Source organism: Herpailurus yagouaroundi, unplaced genomic scaffold (assembly GCF_014898765.1).
Source record: "Herpailurus yagouaroundi ecotype Mexico unplaced genomic scaffold, PumYag 141, whole genome shotgun sequence".
Taxonomy (NCBI): domain Eukaryota; kingdom Metazoa; phylum Chordata; class Mammalia; order Carnivora; family Felidae; genus Herpailurus; species Herpailurus yagouaroundi.
The window spans coordinates 2,229,329-2,255,719 of record NW_024412396.1 but is presented as its reverse complement, the minus strand read 5'-3'; the positions used below and the strand labels follow the sequence as shown (position 1 = coordinate 2,255,719).

The window sequence follows — 26,391 nt, the reverse complement described above, 5'->3', positions numbered from 1 at the left end:
TTTGATTTCTAATCTAGAGTCTTCCCCTCTTCACCACATTCTGGATGTTGTCATTTACTTTATCTCTTCTTCCCCTTGGCCTGGAAACCTTATTTCTTTAGGTGCTTGATTTCCATTAAACAAGCACTTATGAAGCACTTACATTGTAAAAGGACCATATTAGATGCTTCATGGGATATAACAAGAGTCTGCTTTCAAGGATCTTTCAGTTTTAATGGGAAGAGCTTCTCAGTAATGAAAGGTTTCCATAGCTGTATGTGTCACAGATTATCCAAGATCCCATAGCTAAATTTGGGATATGGAGGGTAAGAGGAATGGGAGGGATGCCTGGGGAGAAAGTACAGCCAGGCTTCAAACAGGAAGCCAGCCTATTTCCAAAGATACCCGGTTTGTCCTAATTGTCTAGAGTGTTAGTCTCTGCACCATTCTGACCCAGTGAACTGATTCTACTGTTATTTCCAACTCTTCAATTGCCTATTTTCATTTTTAAATGTTCCCCATAAAGGCTCAATCTTAAATTTCATAGGTTGCCTGATAAAACAAGGAAGATGCATCCATAAGGGTAAAACACACGTAAGTACATGTAGAAGCCTTAAGGTAGGCAAGAGAAAATAAGGGCAGGGTGGGGTCAACATTTACCTGGAGAGACTAGAAGCATGGTCCCTTTACCAAAGATGAGTTTGTTGTATCCTGACATTCACACCATAGCAAACACCCACACAAAAATGGCCTTCCAGTGTTGGGCTTTGCAACCTCTAATCTACTTAGGGAAGGCGAAAGAAAACCATTTATGGAGAACCTATTACATGCCAAGCAGGTTAATAACCATATAGTACATTATCTCATTCAGGCCACAACTGCCTAGATATTATTATTCTTATTTTACAAATAAAGACCAGGTGATCTGAGGCTGAGCAGGTAGAACCATTACCACTATGAAAGACACAAATGGCTTGGGCGCACAAGACATTTTAGCATAGGACAGGTAAATCGTAGAGGAGCTTCAAGAGAAGAATCTTCCTCCTTGTCCCTTTTAGAGGAAGATTATGGCTACTTGGGGTTAATTCTCCTGCTAGAGCCAGATGTCAGAACTCTAGTTAACAGTGATCCCGTAAAACTCCAGCTCATCCTCCATTACACAATCATTTCTTGAGACATGAAGACATTTTGTCCTCTATCTTTCCATTATTCATCTGATATTCTACTCACCAGGCCTGACCAGCAGTCGAGTCCCACTCCCAAAGACCCATGTATAACCTAGGCCCTTCCCACAGTTGTTTCTTAGTCAGCCAAAAACACCCACAAGTCTACACTCTTCTCATACCCCCAACCAAGAGGTAGAACCCTTTCATCTATAACGGGGGTTCCATCTTTGCTTTCTTTTTGTATTCTACACAACACACAGGCCATTTGACACAAATTTGGGCATTTATTGTGCAACACTTAAAATGAAGTCTCTATATACCCACATCTCTGGTTTATCACCATCAAACTCATGATTTTCAACTCTATTTATCCAACAGATAAATCTAGTCCTTTTATTGTTTCCATTACAGTTATCAATTTTTAGATTCCTGCCATAGTGTCTCTCCTAATTTTAACTTCAATCCATCTGAAACTTTATGGAGTGGCATCTAGGTCATTATGAGTGACAGCTTCCCATTCCCCTAGTCAACTTTTTTTGCAGACTCAGTGTAGCCTTGTTACTTACTCAAGTCCTGTTCTGCCCACAAAGCCAGGTGTCCTTCTGATTAAAGGACACCCTGTCTGCTTCAGGTCTGGTAAAAAACACCACTTGTCTTCTCTTTAGTTCTTATCTGTTGCGTATCTACTATTTTCCATGGGCCTCACAAGTAATATCTTGCCTTTCTCTTCTATTAAGAAAGAGCACGACTTGCACAGAAGAATACTATTAGAATGTTAAAGGACAGCTGAGGCTATCCTTCTCCCACTTCTTTATTTAAATATTCTGAAAATAGTCAGAAAGGCCTATTATATCCTATCATGTACTCCAAATGTTATAATTGGAGAGGAGATGACATAAGGAAGAAGAAATGCTTGGGAATTTAGACTTACCTGGGGTGACTTCGAGCTTTGTTCCAGTTCCAAAGGTAACCTTTTGGTTACCCCCAGTAGTCACTGTAATTCAGGCCTTTACAAAAATGGCTTCCTTTCTCCTGCCATTTACATTTGGGTAACATACATGTCACTGTACCTCAGAAGAAGGATCTAATGACTATGGCTATAGATCCACATGAAAATGGCTAGTGTACTAAGAACCTATATATATATCCTACATATGTAATTCCTTGAAAGAATTATACTAGCTGACCTAGCATTTTCTTTTTGTTCTGAAAACAGATGTTATTTTACATGTGTATAGCATTTAATAATTTATAGAATACTTTAAAATATATTATCTTATTTTGGTTTTAAAATTACTTATGAGCTGATGTTAAATATTTTCATTGTACTGACGAAGAAACTGTGGCCCAGATGCACTAATCAAGCCAAGGTTAGAAGAACTGGCTCAGCCAAAGTTTCTGCCTTTTTCTTTGAATCAACTCCTTGGCTGGGCTGTTTCAGTATGTTATTTTTGGTTCATCTCCATGCCTATTTTTCTCCACAGCTAGATCTTTGTATCCTCTATGCCATTATTTTAACATTTTTTGCTACATCAGAATGCACTTAAGTCTGCATAAACCATTAATTTCTTGACACTTGGGCCCTACAAATACTGCAGTAAGTTCAATGGGTCTCAGTAGCCACATTAAGTCTCCTACCTTAGTGACATATTGTCTACTTACTGGGTTTTACTAATAATCGTGTCCCACTGCCAAAGATGAATGTGTTATAAACCACTGCACCGTGCTGCCTGACAATACATGAGCTACCTTGATAATAGATTAATGTGGTTAACATGCCTCTCCCCTCCCTCATGAGAGCTCTGTCTGGGATTCCGCACCCCCTCCCCTTTTCTTAAATCACTGGAATAAAGACTATGGAATTAAGTCTGTGAAAGCCTCTTTTCAGGACACAATAGTAGTGATGTAGGGGAAAGCCTGAGAAGATTTCAAGTGATATTCTCTAGACAGTGCTGACACTCATTTCCTTCAAAATGATTTGCAATTTTTCACCAAGTAATCTCGTTTTTTAACAGCCATACTTATCAGCTCTGACCCCCATTTTTACTTCAGAACCAACACCTGCTCACAATCTCATTTTACCAGTGGTTAGCAAATTGGCTCTATCCCTGTAGATAATCTTTCTTTTATCTTTTTAATGTATCTAAAAGTTTTATGAGCATGGAGTGGAACGTGGGATATCGTTGGAGTATTAGGGATGGGGACAGCATCCCTTTTTTTATTTTGTTTTAATGGCTTTCATCACTAAACCCCAATACTCATTGAGTTAAAGAATAAGGAGACATTTAGTCCCCTGTGCAATAGAAGACTACACGATAAGCACAAGTTTATAATCAGTAATAACCAGATACTTACTGGAGCTCACTGATAGCATGGTTCCCTTCCCAAAAGTCAACGTACTTGCCCCCTGGTAGGCACAGTGAAATGAGGCCCTACAAATACCTCAAGTACCCATTCACTCTACCTTGTTTATCACTATAAACAATGGAAATCTCGTATTCTGTCCTTACCCTCTGCAAGGAACTCAGTGGGCTTTAGTGTTTGGGTATGCAATAACAAAGCTCTGTTACTTTGTAAGGAGGAGGATAGGTCCTACACTCACTCGATAACTAGTCACTGAACACCTCTGTGTGTAAGGCACTGAACTAGGCATAAGTGATATAGTGGAGGGCCTCTTTGACACCATTCCCGTCTACCACCTGTATGTTGTCAGTCTAGGGAGTGACACACATAAAAATATAATGTCCTGATAATATAATGTCAAGTGATGGAAATGCATGAATAAAATCAGGCTGGGCAATGGGATAGAAAACAACCAGGCAGCAGCTGGGTTTGATGGCTTGTTGGATTGACTGGGCAGGAAAAGTCTCTCTGAGGATGTGAGATCCAGGCATGGAGGAATTAATCATCACCTCCATTTACAGGTAAGCAAATTGAGGGCTTGAGAGATTAAAGCCTGGATCCAAATCACATAGCATCAACCGTGGATATGGAGGCTTAGATCATGCCTTCTCTCTGCTGAAGTACTAGGTCTAGTTCTACCATGTAAATTCCTGGTTAGAAAAGTTAAAGTGAGACAGGGGTTTTTCCAAAGTGATTTTGGGATGTTATTTGGGTAGTTGGAAGCTGGTACTGGCCATTGAGGGCATCAAGGTTGTGAGAAGACACCAGCCATAAGAGAAGGTGTTGGTATTTCAGAACAGGTTTTTCTGATGAACTGGCTACTAACATGAAGAGGTTTCCTTCATTTCAATTAAAAAAAGAGAGAGAGAGTGAGATGAGGTGCCTGGGTGGTTCAGTCGATTAAGTGTCCAACTTTGGCTTAGGTCATGATCTCACAGTTTGTGGGTTTAAGCCCTGCATTGGGCTCTATGCTGACAGCTCAGAGCCTGGAGCCTGCTTCAAATTCTGTGTCTCCCTCTCTCCCCTCCACCTCAAAAATCAATAAACATAAAAAAAATTAAAGAGACAGAGAGAGAGAGAGAGAGAAAGAGAGAGAGAGAGAGGGGCAGCCTCTCCATTCTGCTTTCCTATTAAGTTGGCAAAGAATGCAAACTATTACCTAGCAGAATGAAATCTTACAGTTAGGATGGGGCAGACACAGAGAATGCTCTGCTCCCCAATAAATCCGCATAAACTGAAGATACCTGGAAGTCCACTGAGACTTCCACAAAAGCTTGTTACATGTGTGAATACATGTGGTGATACTTACTAAGATCCACCTTTACCATAGTCCCCTTCCCGAACACCAGCTTCTGGGTATTTGAAATACCACAGTGATCTATGTCCTCGCAAAAACCAAAGGGTGCTTCACTTTTAAGTGTGGGAATCTTCCCAGGTTCTCTCACTTGGTTGAAACCCAACTCCACACTAAGCCTGTATTTAGGTAAAACTCAAGAAAGGTCTTAAACGCATATACTCTTTGGGATGTTAGGAAACCTCTGAAACCATTTACTACAAGCTCCCCAACTCACACATTTGTCTCTTCAGTGATCTCAGGTTTTTGATAATCTCCAGGGGACAATCCTGCTCAATAATTACCATGTTCTATTTTCTCATAATGGGAAGGGTTCATCCAATATCACAGTTAAACCCTTTCCCTGCCATAGCTGAACTTTGTTAAACCTCAGGGTTACCCTCCAATAGAGTTTTTCATAAAATCTGACTTTTTAAAAATTACGAGTCATCTGACTGCCCACACTTTTCAAAGAGATTTCACATACACACTATCTCATTTGAATCTCACAAAATCCTTTGAGCGAGGCAGAGCTGGAATCATTATCTCCATGTGACAGATGAACTGAGGCTTAGAGAACTTGAATGGTATTCCCATGGCACAGAGTTGGTGAGTGGTTGAGCTGGGTCCACATTATCTTTTGGCTCCTAGTTGAATGTCTTAATGATTTATTTTGTACACATTCATGTGTTGATCACATCACCTTGTCTTTCAAATATTCCTCCCTTTCTTATTCTCTTCCGCACTGAAAAAGACAATATCATCAGCAACAAAAACAATACTTCTCCCCTATCACCCCTCCTCTCCTGCAAAAACCCCAAGCAAACCTCCAGCTCAACTCTTTTTCAGAGCAATGTTTTTTTAATGCTCATATGCTTTCTATGAGCTGGGAGATAAGAGTTACCAATATTTCAGTTGCATTAATTGGGAAAAATGAGGGCCAGGGGAGATAAATCAGAATGCTAGTTATTGAGGTTGTAGCCTGTACAGACAGCAATATATTGAGCCTTAGAAAACGTGAGTCCTTGCCCTGCTATTGTGTCCATGTTCAAATCACTTAACCACTCTGAATAAAGAGAAGCACACCTTTCCACCATCCTCTGCTTCTTGAGACAATCAGATAAAAGATGTGAAGAAATAAGAAAAATATACCTTAATCGTTTTCCTTAAGAAAATAGACAAAATATCAACGTAGCAATATCTTTCATCCATAATGAATTTGTATATACATGTTTGTGCATAAGAGCAAGATTAAACATTTTTAAGGCAAATTTGGGACAGATTACTTTGGGCTGACGTAGCACATTAACGGCTGAGTTCTGGCTTCACTGCTAGAAACAGAATTGTGGCTCAAGTGCCAGTAGTCACTTGGTTTGACTAACACCCTAGTTTCTCCTCCAAAAATTAGCTTGTTTCCTGCAGTGTTGGTCACATGGTGATTTGAGGCCATCAAAACCCAAAGGGACCAAGGGACTCTGTAGATACTTGACCAAGGACATTTCCTACAGCCTTGACAAAGTGGGGGGGGGGATGTGGTATTTAGGATAATCCTGTTTGCTATTGCTGTACCCACATTATAGAGCTGGAATGCCTGGAAGTGGGCACATATTTGGGTCTAACCCAATCATATATTTACTTATTTCTCTGCTTTGGCTGCTTGGACCTAGATCTATGAGTGAAGTTAATAGCTCTCAACCATAGCTTCATTCAGGGGTCCGTTTGACCATTTTTAACCCACAGAGAAACCTGAGAACAGGAAGCCCCCTAAGCCCTGGAAACCTTCCAGGCCATTCATGCTTCCAGGGTGGAAATGCTGATAAACACAATCACACACAGGCATGCACCATTAGGGTCTCTATACTCAATTTAGTGCCAAAGGAAGATGCCAAAGGGAGGAAGGATACATTAGTGGGTCCACCTAGGCTCTCTGAGTTGCTCTGCACTATGGATCAGCTTTACTTTCCTTGGTCTAAGTTTCAAACCCAGACTTCCTCTAGCTATTCTAGAGCCTCCAGTGGTGAGGCTAGTGTTAAGGAAGGGGGTAAGGAGCCTTCTTGGGGAAAGTTTACAGAATACAATGGAGAAGTCATTCTTGATAAGAAAGGAGTATAACAGTTGATGGCACTTCTAACAGCGAGATGACCAAGAACTACAGGACTCAACAAAAATAAACCTTGTAAATCTATCCTCCAACTTGGCATACCCATTCTGGGCCGAGGGCCAAATCTTTCCCCAAGCATTGGGTATAAAACCAGAGTGTATGTTGCAAGAAGCCTCACACACTCTAGTGGGATTGCCCTTCTCTTTTGCCTTTGGTGGGGATGAACACAGTCTCCTTTTAGATTCTCAAGTTCCTAAAAGGGACCCTAAGTCATCTTGACCTTCCTTTTGCCTCCCCATCCCAGTCTACCTAGCAAGGAGGGTCCTCTAGGAGGGGCAGTACACATGTTCCCTTAGTTTAAGGGAATTCATTCATTTCCCTTTCAGTTTATTCACAGTGATGTTTCCCTAGAGTCAAAAACAACCCACTCACCAGGCTGTACAGTTAGCTGAGTTCCTTTTCCAAAGTACAGCTTCCCTAAGGTTGAGCCTCTATCGACACAGTGCTGGCCCCCTTTACATGAACCTGGTGTTGATGTTCCCCAACCACTTGTCTCCTGCCCTGGGGATAGGGTTGAAAATCCACCTCCATCCTCTTTAAATGGCTTTAAGTGTTTTTCTTGTGCAGCCAGCAGTCTTAGCTGGACAGTCAGTCCTCATAGGCTCTCTCAGGGGACAAACGGTCTACAGTGGTAACAATAGCCTTCCCACCTGCAGAGGCCCCTCCCGTCAGAAAGCAATTACACGTCCTTTTGAGAGGGTTGAAATTGGAAGGAACTTTGCTTCCCTGGCCCTATTTCCCAGTATAAAAGACTGCTCACTTACTTGGATTGACATTATGTTTGGATCCCTTTCCAAAGCTGAACTCGTGAAAACTTTGATAGACTAGATCTGCCCTCTGCAAAATCACCTCATTTCCCTCATTCAACCTCTGGTCCTCCTGCCAGGCATTTCTCTTTTCTCCTCTTTCTTTTTCCCTTCCAGATACCCCCTTTTATTTTCCCATTTACTGCACTGGGAAATCATGCCCCACCATCTACTAGGCTTAAAAAATCCCAAATAGCCTTTACTTCATGAATAATTTGGTGACCGATTTCTTCAGCTATCAAAATAATAAAAATAGAGGGAACAGGCCTGGGCTCTCACCTTTTCATCCTCTAGGCTTGAATCCTGGGATGTTAGCACTTACGACTTAAAAGGGAGCACAGAGGTGATTCAGCCCATAGCTAAAATGGTGTAGACATCCCTTCTCTAACATCCAGTGCTTACTAGCCTTAAGGACCCAGAGTGAGGATCTCCAAGGAAGAAGAGCTCTGGACTTCCCAAGCAGCCTTTCCAAGGCAGGGCAGTTCTCCTAGTTCAAAAAGATTCCACCAGAGGCTGAGATACATCTCCTCGCAACCACCGGTTTTGTTTTTGCCTTTGTACTAACCCCTTCCTCGTCTACATGGCAGTTCTTCAAATATTTGAAAAGAGATATCTCATCTTAATAGAGTACAGTGACATCCTCTCTCACTCTTTCTTCAGGGACCTGAGACCATTTCAGATAGTTAGCTTGATTTTTAGCTGACCGTGAAGCCCTTGCCCTCAACAAATTTATCGTGGTGAAGGTGTACCTGATGGGGAGAGCCATTTCTGGGGTCAAAGAGGAGGTGAGGGAGACGAGTGAAGTAGAAATCTTAGGATCCTAATGCAAACTGGGAAAGCTTTTTGGGAACATAGCTACTGACCATTGAGTTTCCCAGGTGAAACTGCCCATAACCGTAGCCACCATTTTATTTAAAAATGATTCTGACCCTTTCCTTCTTACTTACTTGCTCTTACAGTTACTGTGGTTCCTGCTCCAAAAACGTAGTTGTAGCCACTAGTGCCACAGTGCTAGGTCTACCTACACTAACCTCATCAAGACTGTGGGCTGCGGCAGGCAGGCTGCCTCCGGGCCTACCTTTACTCCCCTATGTAAGAAGCCCTTGGTAACTATTCTAACCTCTTGCTTTGGCTTTTACTTTCACAGAGTTTCCTCATTTGTGAAGAAAGCAGGGGATGCTAATATCCATCCTGGGGGATTGTTCAGAAGGCAATATGAGTTTAAGTAGGAGACGCACTTTATACAGTACTTTATACAGCACACAGCAAGCATTCAGTAAGAGTTCATCAGGAAGATCAAGATTAATTCTTTTCATCTTAGAAGATGCATATAATTTTAGTTTGTCACATCTTCTCTCTGAAACCTGGAACGTTCATAGGTACTTTAAATTATATCCTAAGGCTCCTTTGTCAACTAGTAAAAAATTGCCAGCAGTTAAACTTTGGGAATTTTTCATATATAGGATGCCATCCCAAGAGTAGGGTCGGCAGTTTCAGAATGTTTACTGAATCATAGGACTTGCTTACTATGTTTTATATCTGTTTAAGAGACATATGAACAAGGAATGATAAATTGTTATGGGGGGGGGAACCCAAAACACAAAATAAAGAACTCAAAACAAATACAAACTGGTAAGAAGAATTTAGGATAATATGTTGGTGACTTTCACTTATAGACAATTATAACTTACTTGGCTTTACGCTGAGCTTGGTTCCAGAGCCAAAGTAATATATGTTAGAGTTGTACACCGTGTTTACTATCATTACAAAAAGTCCTGGACTTCCTAAAAGGGAGGTGGTTAAACAGAGGAGACCAACCAAGGTAGGTCAAGCCTCACTCAACCCCACCAACTTCTTGCTCTTTTCCTAGAAAATTCAAGAACCAAAGTGAGGAATGAGCCAAGAAGACACATTCATTATCAGAGACAGGCAAGATAAGGGCAACTGATTTTCTCCAGTGGTTTTATCGATTTCTTTTCTTTAGTTTTCTGCTTGGGTTCATTCTTATGTCTTCTGTGCTCCATACACACAATATTTGCAACAAGGACACTGCCAGTAAATGCTTTTTACCTTTTTCTTTTCCTAATTATAAATGAAAATTCTCCTCAGGTGGACTGGACTGTGAGAAAAATCCCTACTCTCTGCCTTTAGTTCCAGGGCTATCTGGAAGCTTCTCTCCCTCGGTCTGTACCTGGATCTGTGTGCTTGACAACTTGAGCTGGGCTACTTTTAATGATATCTTAAACCACACCAGCTGGTTTGCTGTAGTCTGTATGTATCATCCACCAAGATCCCTGTGTCCTATCTGTCAGAGTACCTACACTACATAACCAAATGTACTTTAACATCCACATCAACACTCTCCTTCCAGCCTCCTTCCAACACTCTCCTTCTCACCGTACATTTTGGCTTGTGTGTGTGTGTGTGTGTGTGTGTGTGTGTGTGTGTGTGTGTATGTTTTCTGCCTGCATGTTCTCTTTAGCAAAGAAGAAGAAAAGAGGCCTCAGTGCTGGCTGTCATTTGCAAGTCTAGATGAAACATTATTTATGAGCAAAATATTTTGCTGACAATAAGAACAGAAAGGGAAGCTCAGTGCCAACAGTTAGACGCCCACACAGTTTGGATTTAAACAAATCTCAACAAATGAACACAGTTATGAGAAATAAAATAGAGGTGACTTCAGTCGAAGCCAAGTAATTATAATACTTAGGCAGTTTTGGAGGGCAAGGGGTTTACTTGTTCTCACTTGTAGAAATGATAAGCAGTGTGTTACGGGAACACTTTGCTGGAAGGGCACCAGAGAGCTATAGAAAGAGAGCTTCATTTAAATATCTTAAATAGGCATGTTTGTGTTTAGCAGTAGAAATAAGCTAGAATAGGCTAGAAATATGGCTGGCTAACTAGACTTGGTTTAAGATAGTTAGTTCCTGGTAAAACCATCTTGTAGCATTCGGTCTGGCTCAAATGGAAATGTTATGAGACACAGAGACTCCCTTTATGGAATCTGTTCCTATTATTCAGCATTCTTCTAGGTTAGGATAGCTTCTTCTCCACTCATTTTTCAACTCCCCTTCCAAACTTAGCAAAAAGCCTTCTCTTTCTCTTTGGTCTTTGATAAATACTTCTCTTCTTACATTACCCTTTTGGGCATGTGCTGTTGGTGTCTCTCCACCAGCCTCAACCCCAGGCCCATTAACTTACATGTATGTACAGTAGACATTAATAGATTAATAGATCAGTGCAAATAGAATTTGATTGTGGAGGCCTACCAGGTACAACAGTCAACTGGGTCCCAGATCCAAAGGTCAGTTGCCAGCCTGAACCTGAAGAAACACTGTGATATGCCCAACAACAAAAACCAGATCAAAAGGCTAGGCTGGCAGTGCAAAGAGTTGGCAACTACTTTATGGGTTAGGCCTCACATCATTGCCAGACTATTGTCTGTCCACAAATCATAAATAAACCCGTCTTTATAATCTCCCTTTGTTTTAGGGAATCTTTGCTTTCCACTCTCTACTGCAGAGTTCTAAGTGTCAAACATAAGCTTTCAACATATATGTAGAGTGAGTGGTCTCTGATTTCAGATGTTAAACCAGGGTTCACATCTTTTCATCTAAGAAGACTCACAAAGCCCAGGAAGAGACAATTTCTCCTCCACTCTGGGCATCACTGGGTTGTGCAACTAGGGAACTGCTCAAATCCTTGCGTCCTCCTTAGACTCAGTCTACAGGATCTAAATGAGGTACGGAGCTGCAGTTATCTGGTTAGTTTGGCTGCTAGTTTGATATTGCTAAAATAATTTTACAATGATTAAATTATCAGGGGAAATTTCTAGTTTTCCACTTTACTTTTGGATCATTTCTTTTCTCCCGGCTAAAGTGGGACCTATATTGATCTAGCTGCCAAAAGTCTTCAAAAATGGGACAAAAATACATTTTAATATTTTCTAAAGTAGTGAGGATGGCACGAAAGGGTCGTGCCTAGGAGGGATCAGAATACAGATTGTCACATTCGAGGGAACAAATGAGATCCACCTCCAGAAGGTAACTTCCCTGAGGGCAATATCACATGGAGTTTGTTCCCTAATGGGTCCCTGGTCTGAGCATCAAGCCTGGCAGAGAGTAGATGAACAAAAATATTTGTCAGATGAGTCCTGTGGACTCCTCAAACATCAGGCCAGGTAAATTAATGGTTGAGACAAGCTCAGAAAACTGGAGATTTAAGTTTTAGTTCCAGCTCAGGCACAGATAGGCTGTAGGACCATCATAAATTACCTGGTAAATTAGCTGGTAAATGAAGCTATGAGATCATGATCAGTCTCTTCCCCAGGCCTTAGTTCCATCATAAATGGAGACAATCAAAAGGGATGATTTTAAGGGTTCTTTCTGCTCCATGAGGCTATGTCATACAAATTTTTGGCCTAAAGTTTCAGAAACAAGAAGCATCCCCTCATACTTATGAGTAAACTTTTTTTTAAGTGATTTTCAGGGGCGCCTGGGTGGCTCAGTCAGTTAAGCTTCTGACTCTTGATTTCAGCTCAGGTCATGATCTCACGGTTCGTGGAACCCTGAGTTGGTTTCTGCACTGACAGCATGGAGCCTGCTTGGGGTTCTCTCTCTTCCTCTCTCTCTCTGCCCCTGCCTTGTTCTTGCTCTCGCTCTCTCAAAATAAATAAATAAACATTAAAAAAAAAAAAAAGGTGATTTTCAGACTCTGGGAGAGGCTAGTCACAGTTATTTTGGTCAATAATAATTACTTGTAAGTTTCCTTCCATAAATGGACATAATCTTACTTAGTTGAAAAGAATGGTGCCTTAGAGGCTTGTTAAAGAATTAGAAATCTTGTCACTGATGACTGTACAAATCCAGGGCTACAGGGCCTAGACAGTACCCCAAGAATCAGTCACACCCCTTTACTCTCACCACATATATTCTGGGAGAAATACCCAGGGCTCCCCTACATGCCCATTTCACACCAAGACATCAGGTCCTAGCCAGGGGTACTTTTGTCCTCCTTCTATTTGATGCTCATTCACCCTTTCTAAACATTCTTCGTATAGTGTATAATTGGGGCTAAATCAGCTCCTAATCCACAGACATTCCTTAATCCAGGGGTACACTTTTATACTTACTGGACTTCACAGATAACTCAGTGCCTTGTCCGAAGATAAGCTTTCCTCCCTGGTTATAATTCACACTGTGTTACATATCCTGTCAAAAACATATCCAATCTTCCTGAACACATTTCTAATCCTCTTCCTCCAAACCCACAGCAGATCTCTTCTCACACCATAGCATGAATTGTGGCTATACTTATTGTAACTTTTTTTCTTATAAGGGGAATAAAGTACTTACACAGGGGACTGATAGAGAATAATGAGAATTCCTATTTATCCGAAAATGTTTCTATCCAAACAGATTTCTCGTGTTTGCTTAATGGCTCTGGGTATTGCTGCTCAGGGAAATGGCTTCCTTTCAAATATGTTTCTTGTGGTCTCAGCTAGAAATACATGGCACACAGGGGTTAAAAAATTAAGGGCAGGTGAGACTCTGGGGAATCAGGCGTACCCACAGTGACCACAACCTGGGTCCCTGCTCCAAAATTCAATTTCCACCAGCCATCAGTTGTCACACTGGTGACAAACACTTCTACAAAATGGCTTCCCCCGAGAAGACAGCTGGTAAATGAAGACAAACTGCTCATGGGGAAACAATCTTGCTACAAAATGAGGTAACTGCATGATATGAGATATAAGCTTTTCCCTCCCTTCTCTTCTAATTTCTCTTCTTTCAAGACGCCAAGGATGATGTGTGCCAAGAGCTGTACTTCCCAGGCAGCAGGGCCAGAGAGCGGCGCCTCTGGGGTTAACAAAGCCTCGGCCCTCGCTCTAGACTCTTTAGTGACCCCAGTCCTCGGTACCATTGGAGTGCAGGTGACAACTGATCACCACTGCTACCCTCACCTTTAAATTATCTGGTGATTTGAATTCATGAGTCTCCTAGAAAAGCAGTTGTAGGATGTCTGAGCTTGGAGCCTCTTGGAACTATATCCGTCACTGGCGTCTACTAGCCTTGGTTTGTAAGTTTACAAAATAGGGATAACTCTACTGAAATCTCTGAGGAAGACTTGCCGTCAGATGGGGTTACTTATTGGAAGTTTGAGAGAGCAGGCAGACCCCAGGCCTGGATTCCTGGTGGGGTCCTGCTGGGTTTCTTCCCCTCTACCCCGCCCAGATTTCCTTCAAGGATGAGAGGCTGAGGAAGATGACTGACCCTTGGTCTGCTCAACCCCTTTAATATTCTTCTGACTCAAGGAGGCCCCCATAGAAAAGAGATCAGGTCTTCCCTTTGGAGATAATAGTATTCAGTGCACAATTCAAAATACATGCCACTTACTTGGCTTGACAAGCAGCCTTGTCCCCTTCCCAAAGATAAAGGAGAAGCCTTGTCCTTGTACACAGTGATTAGCTCAGCATCAAAAACCTGCCAACTCAGCGTTCCCCCACACCGAGCCCTCCTGAGGAGGGAAACCTCCAGTGCACTTGCTCGGGTGTCATTCACACACACCTATGATTTTCCTCCCTGTATAAGCGATCCCTCCCCCTCATTATCCCTTTCTACCTCCCTCTCCATCCCTGCACCTGAGGTCAAGATGGACCCAGGCCTCGAGACGCTCGGGCTCATTCCATCTCATTTCCCTCCCATCTAGTGGTACTTACAGGGCAGCACAGACAAGCTGGTTCCCTGACCGAAGATCAAACCCTGGCCATAGTTATTCCCACAGTGCCTCTGGGCTCTGCAAAAACCCCCTAGAGCTCCCCTGACTTCATCTCAACAGCACAAGTGACCCAGGACCCAGAACCTGTGTTTCTAGCTTTAGGATGAAAAAGCCAACCTGTTTGTCCTGTCCAGTCCCGGGAACAAAGGGGGTTTGGGACACGCTGAGCAAAGGTTCCAAAACCTAACCCAACAACCCTGGTGTCCTGAAGGGTGCAGCTCTGCATTAATGAGCCAGAGGCTTTTTTCACAGAGAGAGACTCCAGGGTCTGGAAGAGGCTTAAAGAGGTTCTCTCATTTCTCCTCCTGCCTCAAGGCAGAGTTGTGCTTCAATCACCCCTGATAGGAGGGTGTCTATCTCCTTTCAGAAACTCTCTAGAGAAAGTGCTCTGGCAACTACTCCTGACAGCTCATTTTCACTGTTCAAAAACCTATTAGGAAGGTTTTACCACTAAGCTCCCTCCCTTCTTCTTGCAGTCTTAGCTGTGTCCTGTGGGCTGCGTCCTGATGGGGCTGGAGAACACAGCCCCTCCAGCTCTTGTCCAGAGCCTCCGTTCCCAGACTGACATGTGGGAGGCAATTCCACTTGCCCTTTAACCTCTTTTCTTCTATAGGCACTGCCCCTGTTTGCCTCTACAGAGACTTTACTGATCCTCAATCTCTGGGTCTGAGAGTTTCATTCAGGGGCTATTTTCAGGCGCCATATTTCACCATGAGCTTCACCACCCAGAGGAGCAGAAGGACAATTTGGGGGACAAGTTGCTCTTTTCTATGAAGCTTCCAGCCTCTCTCTGTCCCTGTCCCTCCATAGGGGAAGCCTATGTCTTGGGGCATTCTGGAGGTAGTCACACTGGGGTCAGCGTGGTGGGAGGCTGTGTAAGGTTTCAGCTACTGTGAGTGCATCCCTGTGAGTGGCCTCAGGAGCTCCAACCACGCAGCTCTCTGCAGATACTTCTCCCCTGCCTCTGACACTTGGATGATTTTGTATTTAAATGAGCGAGGATTCTTTCTATTTCTGCTTAGATACTTTCAAATCCCAGGTGAAGAATTTCATAGAGCAGGCTGACATTCTCCACCCTCCCCCCACCAATGCCGGCTCTTCTCCTGATGCATGACAGAGTCTTGACAGAAGAGCCCGAGGGGCAAAACAAAAGTTCCACTGTGTGTTGGGGATGATGTTTATCATTATTATTAATAGCTAGGGTTTAATGAGCTCCTTTTATGTTTTGGGCACTATGCTAAATACTTTAGCTGTGTCATTTTATCTGATCCTTACAGTAACTCAACAGAGTGGGTATTTGTTTTTATCCTTATTTTATGGATGGGGAAATCGAGGCTCAGAGAGGTTAGGTAGTTTGCCCAAGGTCACACAGCTGAGCAAAGTCTGGGAGCCAGGACTTGAATTTAGGTTTTTCTATCTCTAAAGCTCATTCTATGTCACCTAATCCATAAACACTTGTGTTTAAAATGTCCCAAGGGAACAATGGCATCTCAGGGATGCTGTAGAAGTAGACTCAGCGCTGAGTCTCACTTTCTACAACAGAAATTTTGTTCCCAGATGAGATGCCCAAAGTTCTAATGGTTCTTTTTTTTTTTTTTTTTAATTTTTTTTTCAACATTTATTTATTTTTGGGACAGAGAGAGACAGAGCATGAACGGGGGAGGGGCAGAGAGAGAGGGAAACACAGAATCGGAAACAGGCTCCAGGCTCTGAGCCACCAGCCCAGAGCCTGACGCGGGGCTCGAACTCACGGACCGCGAGATCGTGACCTGGCTGAAGTCGGACGCTCAACCGACTGCGCCACCCAGGCGCCCCACTAATGGTTCTTTTTAGAGATTTAAACTGCAGTGGCGGGTGGTGTGGTGGTGGGTGGGGGTGGTCAAAAAAATACTTTCTGACAGCAAACATTGCTAAATTTCAGAATTGATTACCGAGAGGCACTGAGGAATTTTCTGCCCTAGACCATCCCTGGAGGGCCAGGGAGCACACAGGGAAGCCTAGTTAGGGGTGGTATGGCATTGGGTCCCTCTGGAAGTCCTTCCTGACATTCTCATTGGCTCAGTGGTTGTTTATATCTCTATTTCTTTGAAAATGTTGTATATGCTCCTGAGAACCCCTCACTATAAGCTGTAGTAACAGATTGTGTGTGCATGTGTGTGTGTGTGTGTGTGTGTGCACACGCGCGCATCTCATTTTAAAGCAGAGAAGGAAACCAACTCTCTTTGGCCTGGGGAAAGAACATTAATAAAGAGCCCAAGCAGATGCACAGGATTAAAGTATTTTTCAAACTAATGATTTGATTGATTGCCCCTAAAGGCCCAGCCAAAGAAGAATACAACTTACTTGGCTTCACAGTGAGCGTGGTCCCGTCCCCAAAGGTTAATTTGCCTGCGTTGGTGTTACACAGTGTTCAGTGCTATTGCAATAACCTTGACTGGGGCCTCTGGGAAGACAGGTGGAGGTGGAGGAGGCAAGCAGGAAAACAAAATCTAAAATGACTGCCCATGGCCAAAACAATCTTCTTGTAATTAGGTTAGAACGTGGAATGAATACTAATAACTCGCAACTTCCCAGCCCGATTGTATTTGCCATAATCTTCCTTGAAAGAATGGGCCTTGGCGGGAGCACCTCTTGGGAAATTCACTCAAAGTGGCTACTGCTAGTCTCCTGGGATCCCGTCTTGTTTGTTATTCCTGCAGGCCTTTTGTCTATTTTCATCCAATTCCTGCCTTTTTTCTCCCTACTTTCCGTGGACCTTCCTTCTCATGGAGGTTCACATATTTTCTCAGGGAGAGACTCCACGGATAGTAAAAGCTAAAGCACAATGCCGTAGGGAATATACGCATTAATAACCTTGTTTTCCAGCTGGTATCACGAACCACCAACACAAACCAAGCAAAAAAAACACCACCTGTGTTTTGACAGCTTCCGCGTGATGGAAGACAGGCTTCTTGGGAAGAATAATTAGCCAGAAAGAAGAACTTACTTGGTGTGACCATGAGCTTGGTGCCTTTCCCGAATGTGAGTTGGTAACTCCCAACCCTAGAGTCTACCCAGAGTTTCCTTTCTTTGCAAAATCCCTGCAGCTGCTGAGAAAATGAAACCACTCACAGCACAAGGAGCAGTGCTGACAGAAGCTCAGACTGTCACAGTAACCAGATGACAGGCAGAAGAGCTGTGACAGAGGCTGGCCATGGGGTGGACCATCCCTTGGAGTCCTAGAGACATGGCTGGCTTTCAGAGGCCATCCAGTTCATCCTCCCATCTTCTGCCAAGGTGTTCTCTGACCAAAGACCTATCCAGTCTTTAAGAGCTCCTGGGAAGGTGGTTCTCCTTTGCCAACAGCTTTTGCATTCAAGAAACTGTGCCTTATCTAATTGAAATCTGCAAACTGCAGCCCGAGTTCTTTGTGTCTCTAGCCTCCCTCCTTGAAGGAAATTTCGCGTCAACAGACTCTAAACAGAAACTCATCACGACGTACCACACTAGTCCCAGTGGTTGTTTCTGGGGAGCAAACTGATACTGAAGGAAATGGGTCAAGGTGAATATTGGCTTTATCTGTAATTTGAATTGTTTTTACCATGAGACATCTTCATGTATTTCTTAGACAAATTTAAAATTAATAACAACATTAAATATTTTAAATGGCTCTTGGATCTCACACAAGCCTTCCTATGTGCCTCAGGCCAAGGAGTCTCCACTTTTCTTTCCTAAGGTTTTGGTCTCCTGGGATCAGAGGAGGGAACTGGGCCAGGATGTGTGGTCAGAGCAAGCGGAGGCACTGAGGCTGGGCTGCGCTATATGCCCATGATTGTCTGCTGGGCTTTTGAATCCTGCCATTGTAACCTGTTTAACTTCCTGCTCAGAACTAGCTTCCCAGCTCTTAACAGACCTTTGTTTGGGGGCAAAGCATTCCTGGGAACATTGAAAAATCATTAAGGGAAGAAGCCATGCAGATCAAAATTAGAGATAGCCAGGGACACTTACTTGCAATCACAGAAAGTCTTGTGCCCTTTCCAAAGATAAGCCTGTTTCCTGAATCCCCACAGTGATTGCCTCTATAACAAAAACTCTGAATGTCTGGCCCAAGTTTTTCGGGATGTTTCCTCTTGTTAATCTTTTTCCCAGATAAAAATCTTCCCACTTAACAATAGTTTTTGTTTTCCCTTGCTTGTCTTTGCCTCCTTCTCCCTGATCCTCTACAAAATGTGGTGTAATTAAGATGCCTCTAGCTTTGACCGTCTACTGTCTATAAGAGTTTCTGTACATGGAGCCATGGCCCAAGAATGCATTTCTGAACCACTTGCAAACTTCCACTTTATAGTTAGCCTGTGAAAAATGTTCTGAAGGAAACTCCTATCTCTGGCCTCATACTGAACTCTTTGCTGTGCTAGAACTAAAAAGGAGTGCCTCCTTTTTCTACATGAAGGAAAGGATTTGGAAAATGGCACACAGGGAGAAGGCTTGACACAAGATGTTGCTCTTGGCTGACATACCATCTTTGTTGCCTCTGGCATTTAAATAGGTCTTTACAAAGTTATCTCCCACCCATCCCTGGAACAAGGGAAATGAGAAGGCATGGGGCATCAGAGCCAGGAATCTTAGCAGAGGCCAAATGGGAAAAAGTGGGTCTTTTATGAACAAGTGGAAGGAGAGGGTCATAGGTAGGCTGTGGTTACTTCCAAAACCACTTAGGTTGGAGCCAGAAATCACGCTGGGTTTAGCAGTGTGTTCGAATAAAGTCCACTGGGGACAAGCCTGGGGGGAGACCTGAAGATAGACTCTGGGCAAAGTTTCACAATTTTGTACTCTTGATAATATATAAACAATGAAAAAGATAATTGATAGGTAAGCAGCAAAACACTGACAGCAACTTTCCCAGCCCTAGAGAGGAAAGAATTGGCACTTGGCTGAGCTGTGGAAGGACCAAGGACTGAGTCTCTGTGAGAGCAGAAGGGCCCAGGACCTAGACGCTCCCTACATGTCTTAGAGCCTGAGAAACTTTTCGTGCCTGACACCAAACAACTTTGAACTCTGTGAGATTTAATATCAGAAAATTACAAGAGCAGCACTTACTGAGGAGAACATGAAGTTGAGTCCCCTTTCCAAAGATGATTTTTTCAGAATTTGTTCACACTGTGATTGGGGCCACAACAAAAACTCTTGGTGACACTTTTCAGGAAAGCACCCCTTAATGGATATTTCATCTTCCTGGGACTTAACAGATCCCCACACTATCTCCTCCTACTGTAATGAACAGGCTTCATTATCTCTTCAGCCATCTTTCTCTGTATCTCCTTGTCATTTTGCCTGAATTTTATGCTGCTCATTGCAAATGTGCAGAGAGGAAATTGGATGACCTCATTTAACACTGAGGGCAAATTACCAAAGCAACCAATTCAGCAGAGTCCTTTGCGATATCAAACACAATTCTATTATGGCAGTCAAAAAAATGGCTGGGCAACAACCATGGGGCTAGAAATTCACCCTTCAGAGCCCAAAGAAAGATGGGGCCAGGTCGGGGCCATGTCAGCCACACATCTGATTTTCCACCTGAGGATAGAACTGCATTACAGAGCCCTCCCCTCACCTTTGGCTCTGTTAGAGTGGCCATGTCACCAAACCCTGCCAAGAACACGTTTGCTGCACTCACTAGAGCCCTGAGCCAGCAGGAAGTAGTGGGGATTATTCATTTTGGCCCAGAGGGATCCTAGTCTCTTGGGAAATGTTCTCCTTTCACTGTCCACAGATACAGTCTCTCATCACTAAGAGATGGACACCTAGTGCCATTACCACCAGCCCTGATGCGGTCCTTGTTTGACTCATAAAGAACCAAGCCCCACTGTCTCCTCCTCATTGTCTACCTGACCCCCAAATGCTGTTTATTGCAGTCATTTAAAAAGATTAACATGGGATGGTCATGTTTACTAGATTTAAACAAACTTATGGAGCAATGTAGCTTGTTTCCTGGTCTTTCGGCATTTCCCACAGCTAAACCATTCACAAATAGGCTATCCTATTTTAAAGCTCCTTATGTTGGTCATTTCATAGTCTCAATTATAACCCGGTCAGTCAACTTGACAATACATGCCTCTTAATATGAACTTTTTGACTGACATTTGGACGGGCCCTGTTTTTTCCAAAATGGTGCTGTGGAGGAACTAACACCTTGGGTGCAACCCCCAGGAATGCTAGCCTCCTGAATTCCTTATTTCCATACTCCCCAGTGGGGTATGTGTAAAGTTTTTACTCCCTACGGAGGAATTGATCGTTAAACAAAAATCTAGCCATCACACCTGCCATTTTATTTTAGTCTGAATTTCCTTTCAGGTGTTTATAAAGCCATCTGGGACCATCAATTTATCTCTGAATTGTTTTAATCCCCCATTGCATTTGAATAGTAGAGGTATGTTTTTAGCGAAATTTGACACGTATGGGACTAGATGTGGACATTTGTCAAAACAGGAAACTGTGTGGGTTTCGTACTGGATCTATTAAAATAAATACATATGCAGGCATGAGAGACAAAGAAGGTACCTTATACATATTAGTAGAATTTAAAATGAGATGGATTCTCATTTTTAATAGAACGAAAGACAAGTTTGTTTGGTGGGCAAGATCACAGCAAACACACAAATCATTGCAGAATGTAGTTTAAGAACCACTGTGGCTGTAAATAACTCAGGGCCCCAGTTTCTCTTCAGAAGAAGGAGAGCTAAGCTACCACATTAAAGGCAATTTGGGGAGGTCTCATTTTGCATCTATTTGTCATTATTGCTCTATTCTCAACAATCATGAATGTTTCATGCATTTGCAAAAGTCATCTTTCAAAAGGTACATTTGTCTACATATTAAATTAAATCTTCACTAACTTCACAGGATTTATTTGTTTGGTCAAATATAAATAGAACATGGCCACTTACTGGGCTTTACCACCAGCTGGGTTCCAGCTCCAAAGAAGAGTCTGTCATTGTTATTCCCACAGCATTTCCTCCCTTTACTGAATCCCCTAGTAAAACCCCACCAGACACATGGTGTGGTGGTGAGGGGGCAGTTGGACTCCCTGTGATTTTTTTTTTCTCCTGTGTCTCTGGAAATTGGCCTTTTAGAGTAGGAAGAAGAAAATTGGTTGTGCTACATAAAGCAAAACATTTTTATTTTAAAAGACCAAACTTATGAGCTTTTCAGAACTTTTTGCATTTGTAGGTTTAACTCTGCCAAAGCTGAATCAGATAATTTGTCAACTCTTGCTCTCAAATGTGTGAGCTCAGCCTTAGACACACAGGTCTGTAGGGATGATGCAGTCCTATTCTACAGGGATGTTTCCCAGCAACAGAGCCATCTAAACTCACATCCAGACTCCCACCAAACTCTGCAGTCCTGTCCCCTATTCATTGGTCAAGTTATTTCAAAGCTTTCTTCCTGTGTAATAGTGTCTATGTGGTAGCCAAAGAAAATATTTCACCAGGGAGGAGTAATAAAATGTAAACAGTCCTATCATTTCACAAAGAAGTTCCACTGTGAACTCATGATATCTTAGACAGACAAGGGCAGGGAGTTAGGATGCACCATCTCCTGCACATTTAGAAAGTCAAGTCCTGAAACAAATGGAAGAAGTGAACATTTTTGTTATAAGAATGGTTGTATCCTAAAGGCAGGCATAAGAGCTCACAAGAGCCCCTTTATCACAAAGCTGAGCATTGGTTGGGTGGTAATATACATCAGGTATTGAAGAAAAGACATAGGGTGAGCCTCTAAGACAGTGGTACCAGGTCTTGGTTAAAAGTAGAGCTTGAGTGTCAGAACTGTACACTCTGAGAGAGGAGACTCGATCTCATCTCTGACATGACTGTGACTTGCTGATTCTTCAGATTTGGAGAGAAAGAATTCAAACCTGAATTTTTGACCCCTCAGCCTGGGAGCAGTAGGTGTCCAGAATGAACCAAAAGGACTCATTGTAGGGGAAAATGAAAGGGGAGACAAACGTAGGAAAGACAGGAAGGTGCTACAAGGGTCACAGTTTTAAAACTGAGTTAACCTACTCTAAGCCTCCTCTCTGTCCTCCTCCAGCTCTGGGTCAGTTCCGCCCGACTTCTTAGCAATCTCCCCCCTGTAGCTCTGCAGTCTTGTTTGGAAGAACAAGACAAAGAAGAGATGGCTGGTAGGAGAAGGTGCTTGGACCAGCTGACACACAATTGTACAAACAGGTTAGCAGAGGCTGTCTCTCCCCAGGTAAAGGTACGACCAGAGCAGATAAGTGGCCTGGAAATTGAATTCACGGAGCAGAAAGCCTGCAGCATTTAGATAGGAACAACATTGCCACAGAAGTTTTTCTTCCTAGGATTTATCTCAACCTTCGTACTGTTTCCCCTTCTTGGCTGTAGCATGGTAGGAAAGGGATGACCGTGGGGGTACCAGGGCAGCCCCGGCCCTCCTTCTCACCAGAGTGGCCATTACTGGCCACTTGCCATGGACACGGAACCCCACTACTCACGCACTTGGCTTCACAGAAAGTGCAGTTCCGGTCCCAAAGATGAGCTTGTTTCCAGCACCCCCATAATTCACACAGCCCTTCAGAGCCTTACAATAACCCACAGGAAGGGGCATGGTGGGATGGGGTGAGGATGGGCCTAGTCTTTCTAGGCTAAGCACGTCTCTGTCCCACCACTGCAAAGGCCAACTTGCCAGGTATCCCTTCAGCCTCCATATTTCCTTGACCTGCCCCGATACTGCCTGTTAAGTTCCATCCTTGTGGGACTTGCACTAAGGCCCAGAACCCGAGGTGATGCACCAGCAAGTGACTGGAAGTTTTGCAGGCATCCAAAGACGGGAGCCAGAGGCGGTGATGTGGGGAAAGCTGCAGACACCCAAGACAGGAGCCAGAGGCAATGATGTGGGGAAAGCTGCAGACACACTACTTTTCACCCATTGGTCTTTGACTGTGGACCTTTCTCTTTTCTTTGAATTTGTTCTTCCAGTGGAATGAAGCCGGTTCTATCCTTAGGAAAGAAGTCTAACTGTATCAGGGGGAATTAGATACTCCCCAACAAGTCAGCTCTGCTCTCGTACAGGGCTAGTTAAGTATTATTCATTCTGGAAGCAACTAGACCAAACAAGAGAGCTGGTGGCTGACATTTCCTCTCACTGGGAGTGAAAACCCCATTTGGGTTGAGTGCATTGTCTCCAGCAAGCCAGATTGTTCTTAAAAATATAATTTGCATGCTATGCTTCCTGTATTATTCAACTCATGTCTCCTCTCCCTTACAGGCACCTGAGACTTACCTGGCTTTATAATTAGCTTGGTCCCAGAGCCCCAGATCAACCGATAGTTGCTATCCACACAGACACAAAAACCTTAACAAAAACCTTCACTGTCCTTCCGGGGAGCCTATTAGAGATAAATCCCAGATAAAAAGTCCAGAGCAAAGCACATAAAACAATGTAGGAATATTGACTACTGAAGATTATTTGCTCATTTAATTATATTTGATTCCCTTGCCCATTACAGATTCCACACACAGATGGTGAAATTGAATGACTAAACATCCAAAGTCAATCTAGGTCTCTCTGCATATAAGAGAAGCATAATTCATAAAGTTTCAGATCGGCGAAGTTGAACTTGCTTCGCCTTCCCCAATATTTTAAATAAAAATGCAAAAGAGAGGAACAGATCATTTGTCTGGAGTCGTAATGCATCTGATTCTCTAGCATCTTATTTTCACTGCTGATAAGATTCTAGTCAGAACCATGGCATTCATACATAGGTTAAGCTGATTTGGTTTACAGAGAGTTCTACCTGTGAGACCAGAGTCCCTAGGGACCCAGGCAGGTGGAGGCGCCGAGGACCCTACAGAGCACACTGTTAGGCGGCCTGCAGTACCGTGAGGAGGTACTCCATTTAATAGAAAACACCTTTTCAAAATCGCTGCTTGGTTTCCAGCACTTACTTGGAAACACTTGTAATCTGGTTCCAGCCCCAAAGAAGAATTTGCCACTGTTGGCGAACACTGTGATACTGAGGCCTACAAAAACCCCCTGAGCCCAGGATGCAGCTGATAACTACCAGCTACAAACGCTTGGAGATCCATTTAAAACACAGTGCAGTGACACAGTCCATTTTTGTTTTGGTTAAATTTCAACCCCTGCACGTTCCCATGGCCTGTGCCTATTGTTTTCAATTCACAAAGATGACAGCTCAAAATAATTCACCCTAAGAAAACAGGGCGTCTCAAGCTATAATCTCAGTTCTGGTTTTTTTGGTTTGACTTAAATTATTTAACTTGTCTGTGCTTTGGCTTTTCTGTCTGTGAAATATGTCTGATGATGTGTGACCCTGTTTATCTTATTAGAGCATGTTGAGAATCTAAAAGGGCTGGGGGTAGAGCAGTGGGTTCACACCAGAGAAACGCATTTTGAATAATGTGGGGGAAATGGGCTTGTTCAAGCCAAGATATTACTAACAGGAACGGGGGTGGGGTGGGGTGGGGGGAATATGTTAGCCGAAGTTTATTGTCAAAATCACTAACGAAAAGCTTTCTTAGTAAAAACTGAGGGAGAATAGATCTGTCTTGTGTGTTTTTTCACAAGAAAGTTAGCAAACACCACCACTTAATCTGCCAGAAGGAAAAGGCGTGGAAAAGGTCAGCTGAATTCTGAGGCCTCACTGCCGGGGGGAGGGAGGGAGGGAGGGATAAGAAGAAATGACAGCCCCCCCCTCCCCCCCCCGCGCCCCCCCAGTGGTGAATGAGCATCGATTAGCTTGCCATGACATGCCAATTTCCCTTTGCTGTTGGTGGCATTAAATGAAATCAGTCAAAGTTATTTTTAAAACAAACTTCACCATCTTAATGGTCAAACTGGCAGTGTGGCTAGATCCGGAAACTGTATACGCTCAGTACTCCCTGGGAAATGGGGGATAAAACAGAAGCCCTCGATATGATTTACAGACATACTCGTGCACAGAGAGGAAAAAAGACACTTACGCGGTTATGACCATCACTTGAGTGCCGGACCCAAAATGCAGCACATCCCCAAAGCCTGTCAGTCCACAGTGGCTGACGCTACTACGAAAAGCCTGCTGTGAAACGTCTCTTCAGAGACAATGTGTCTCGGGTCCCAAGGTGGAAGCTACAGTTTCCCAGATAGGAGAGGATTCAGACTCATGTACCATGAAAACCATGGTGTTCCTTACTCCACGCAGATCTTCCTCCAGGGGGTGTTCCTCATCCAGGGCCCCCTGTGCCAGCCTTGATGTAGGCATTCGGTAGCCCATAGTGGCCACCTCCACCTCCATGGGGACTCTGCTGGGATCTGCCTTCAGGGAGGATTTCCTCAGGTGCCTGAGCCATTGAGGATCACCGAAGGAGGCAAGAAACTTCTCCGAAATACAACGGATGGGCTAAAGAGGCAGGCAGCAGTGTGTGGTGGGGTTGGTGCTGGGGTGGACATGGTTGCCAGGAATCAAAGGAGAGAGAAAGGAGCCAGTGATGGAAGGGACAGACCTGGAGTGGAAGGGTCTGAAAACCAAAGTAAGAAGGAGTAGACACACACCAACAGCTGGTGTTAAAATCTGTCGTGCCCTGCTTTGTGGGAACACAAGGGTTCTAGGGGAAAGAAATGCTCCTGGCTCCGTCAGTTGCCCTGACCTATTTAGTACTGTTCTACCTCCTGTAACCACCTCTCACGTACGGCAGAGAAGACCCACACTACAAACGAAGATCGCCTCCTTTTCTCATTTCTGTATCACAGAGCAATCTGACCGAATGT

At 43.5% G+C, this 26,391-nt stretch overlaps 1 long non-coding RNA gene and 1 gene segment (V, D, J or C); one reads left to right on the top strand and one right to left on the bottom strand.

Annotated features, from left to right (window-relative positions):
- The window catches only part of LOC121031449 (T-cell receptor alpha chain C region-like), a 67,011-nt gene that overhangs the window by 22,074 nt on the left and 18,546 nt on the right, over positions 1-26,391 (bottom strand).
- LOC121031481 (uncharacterized) lies at positions 12,489-18,274 on the top strand. Its single transcript, XR_005790721.1, has 2 exons — positions 12,489-13,578; positions 17,491-18,274. It is a non-coding gene; the product is annotated as an uncharacterized LOC121031481 (long non-coding RNA).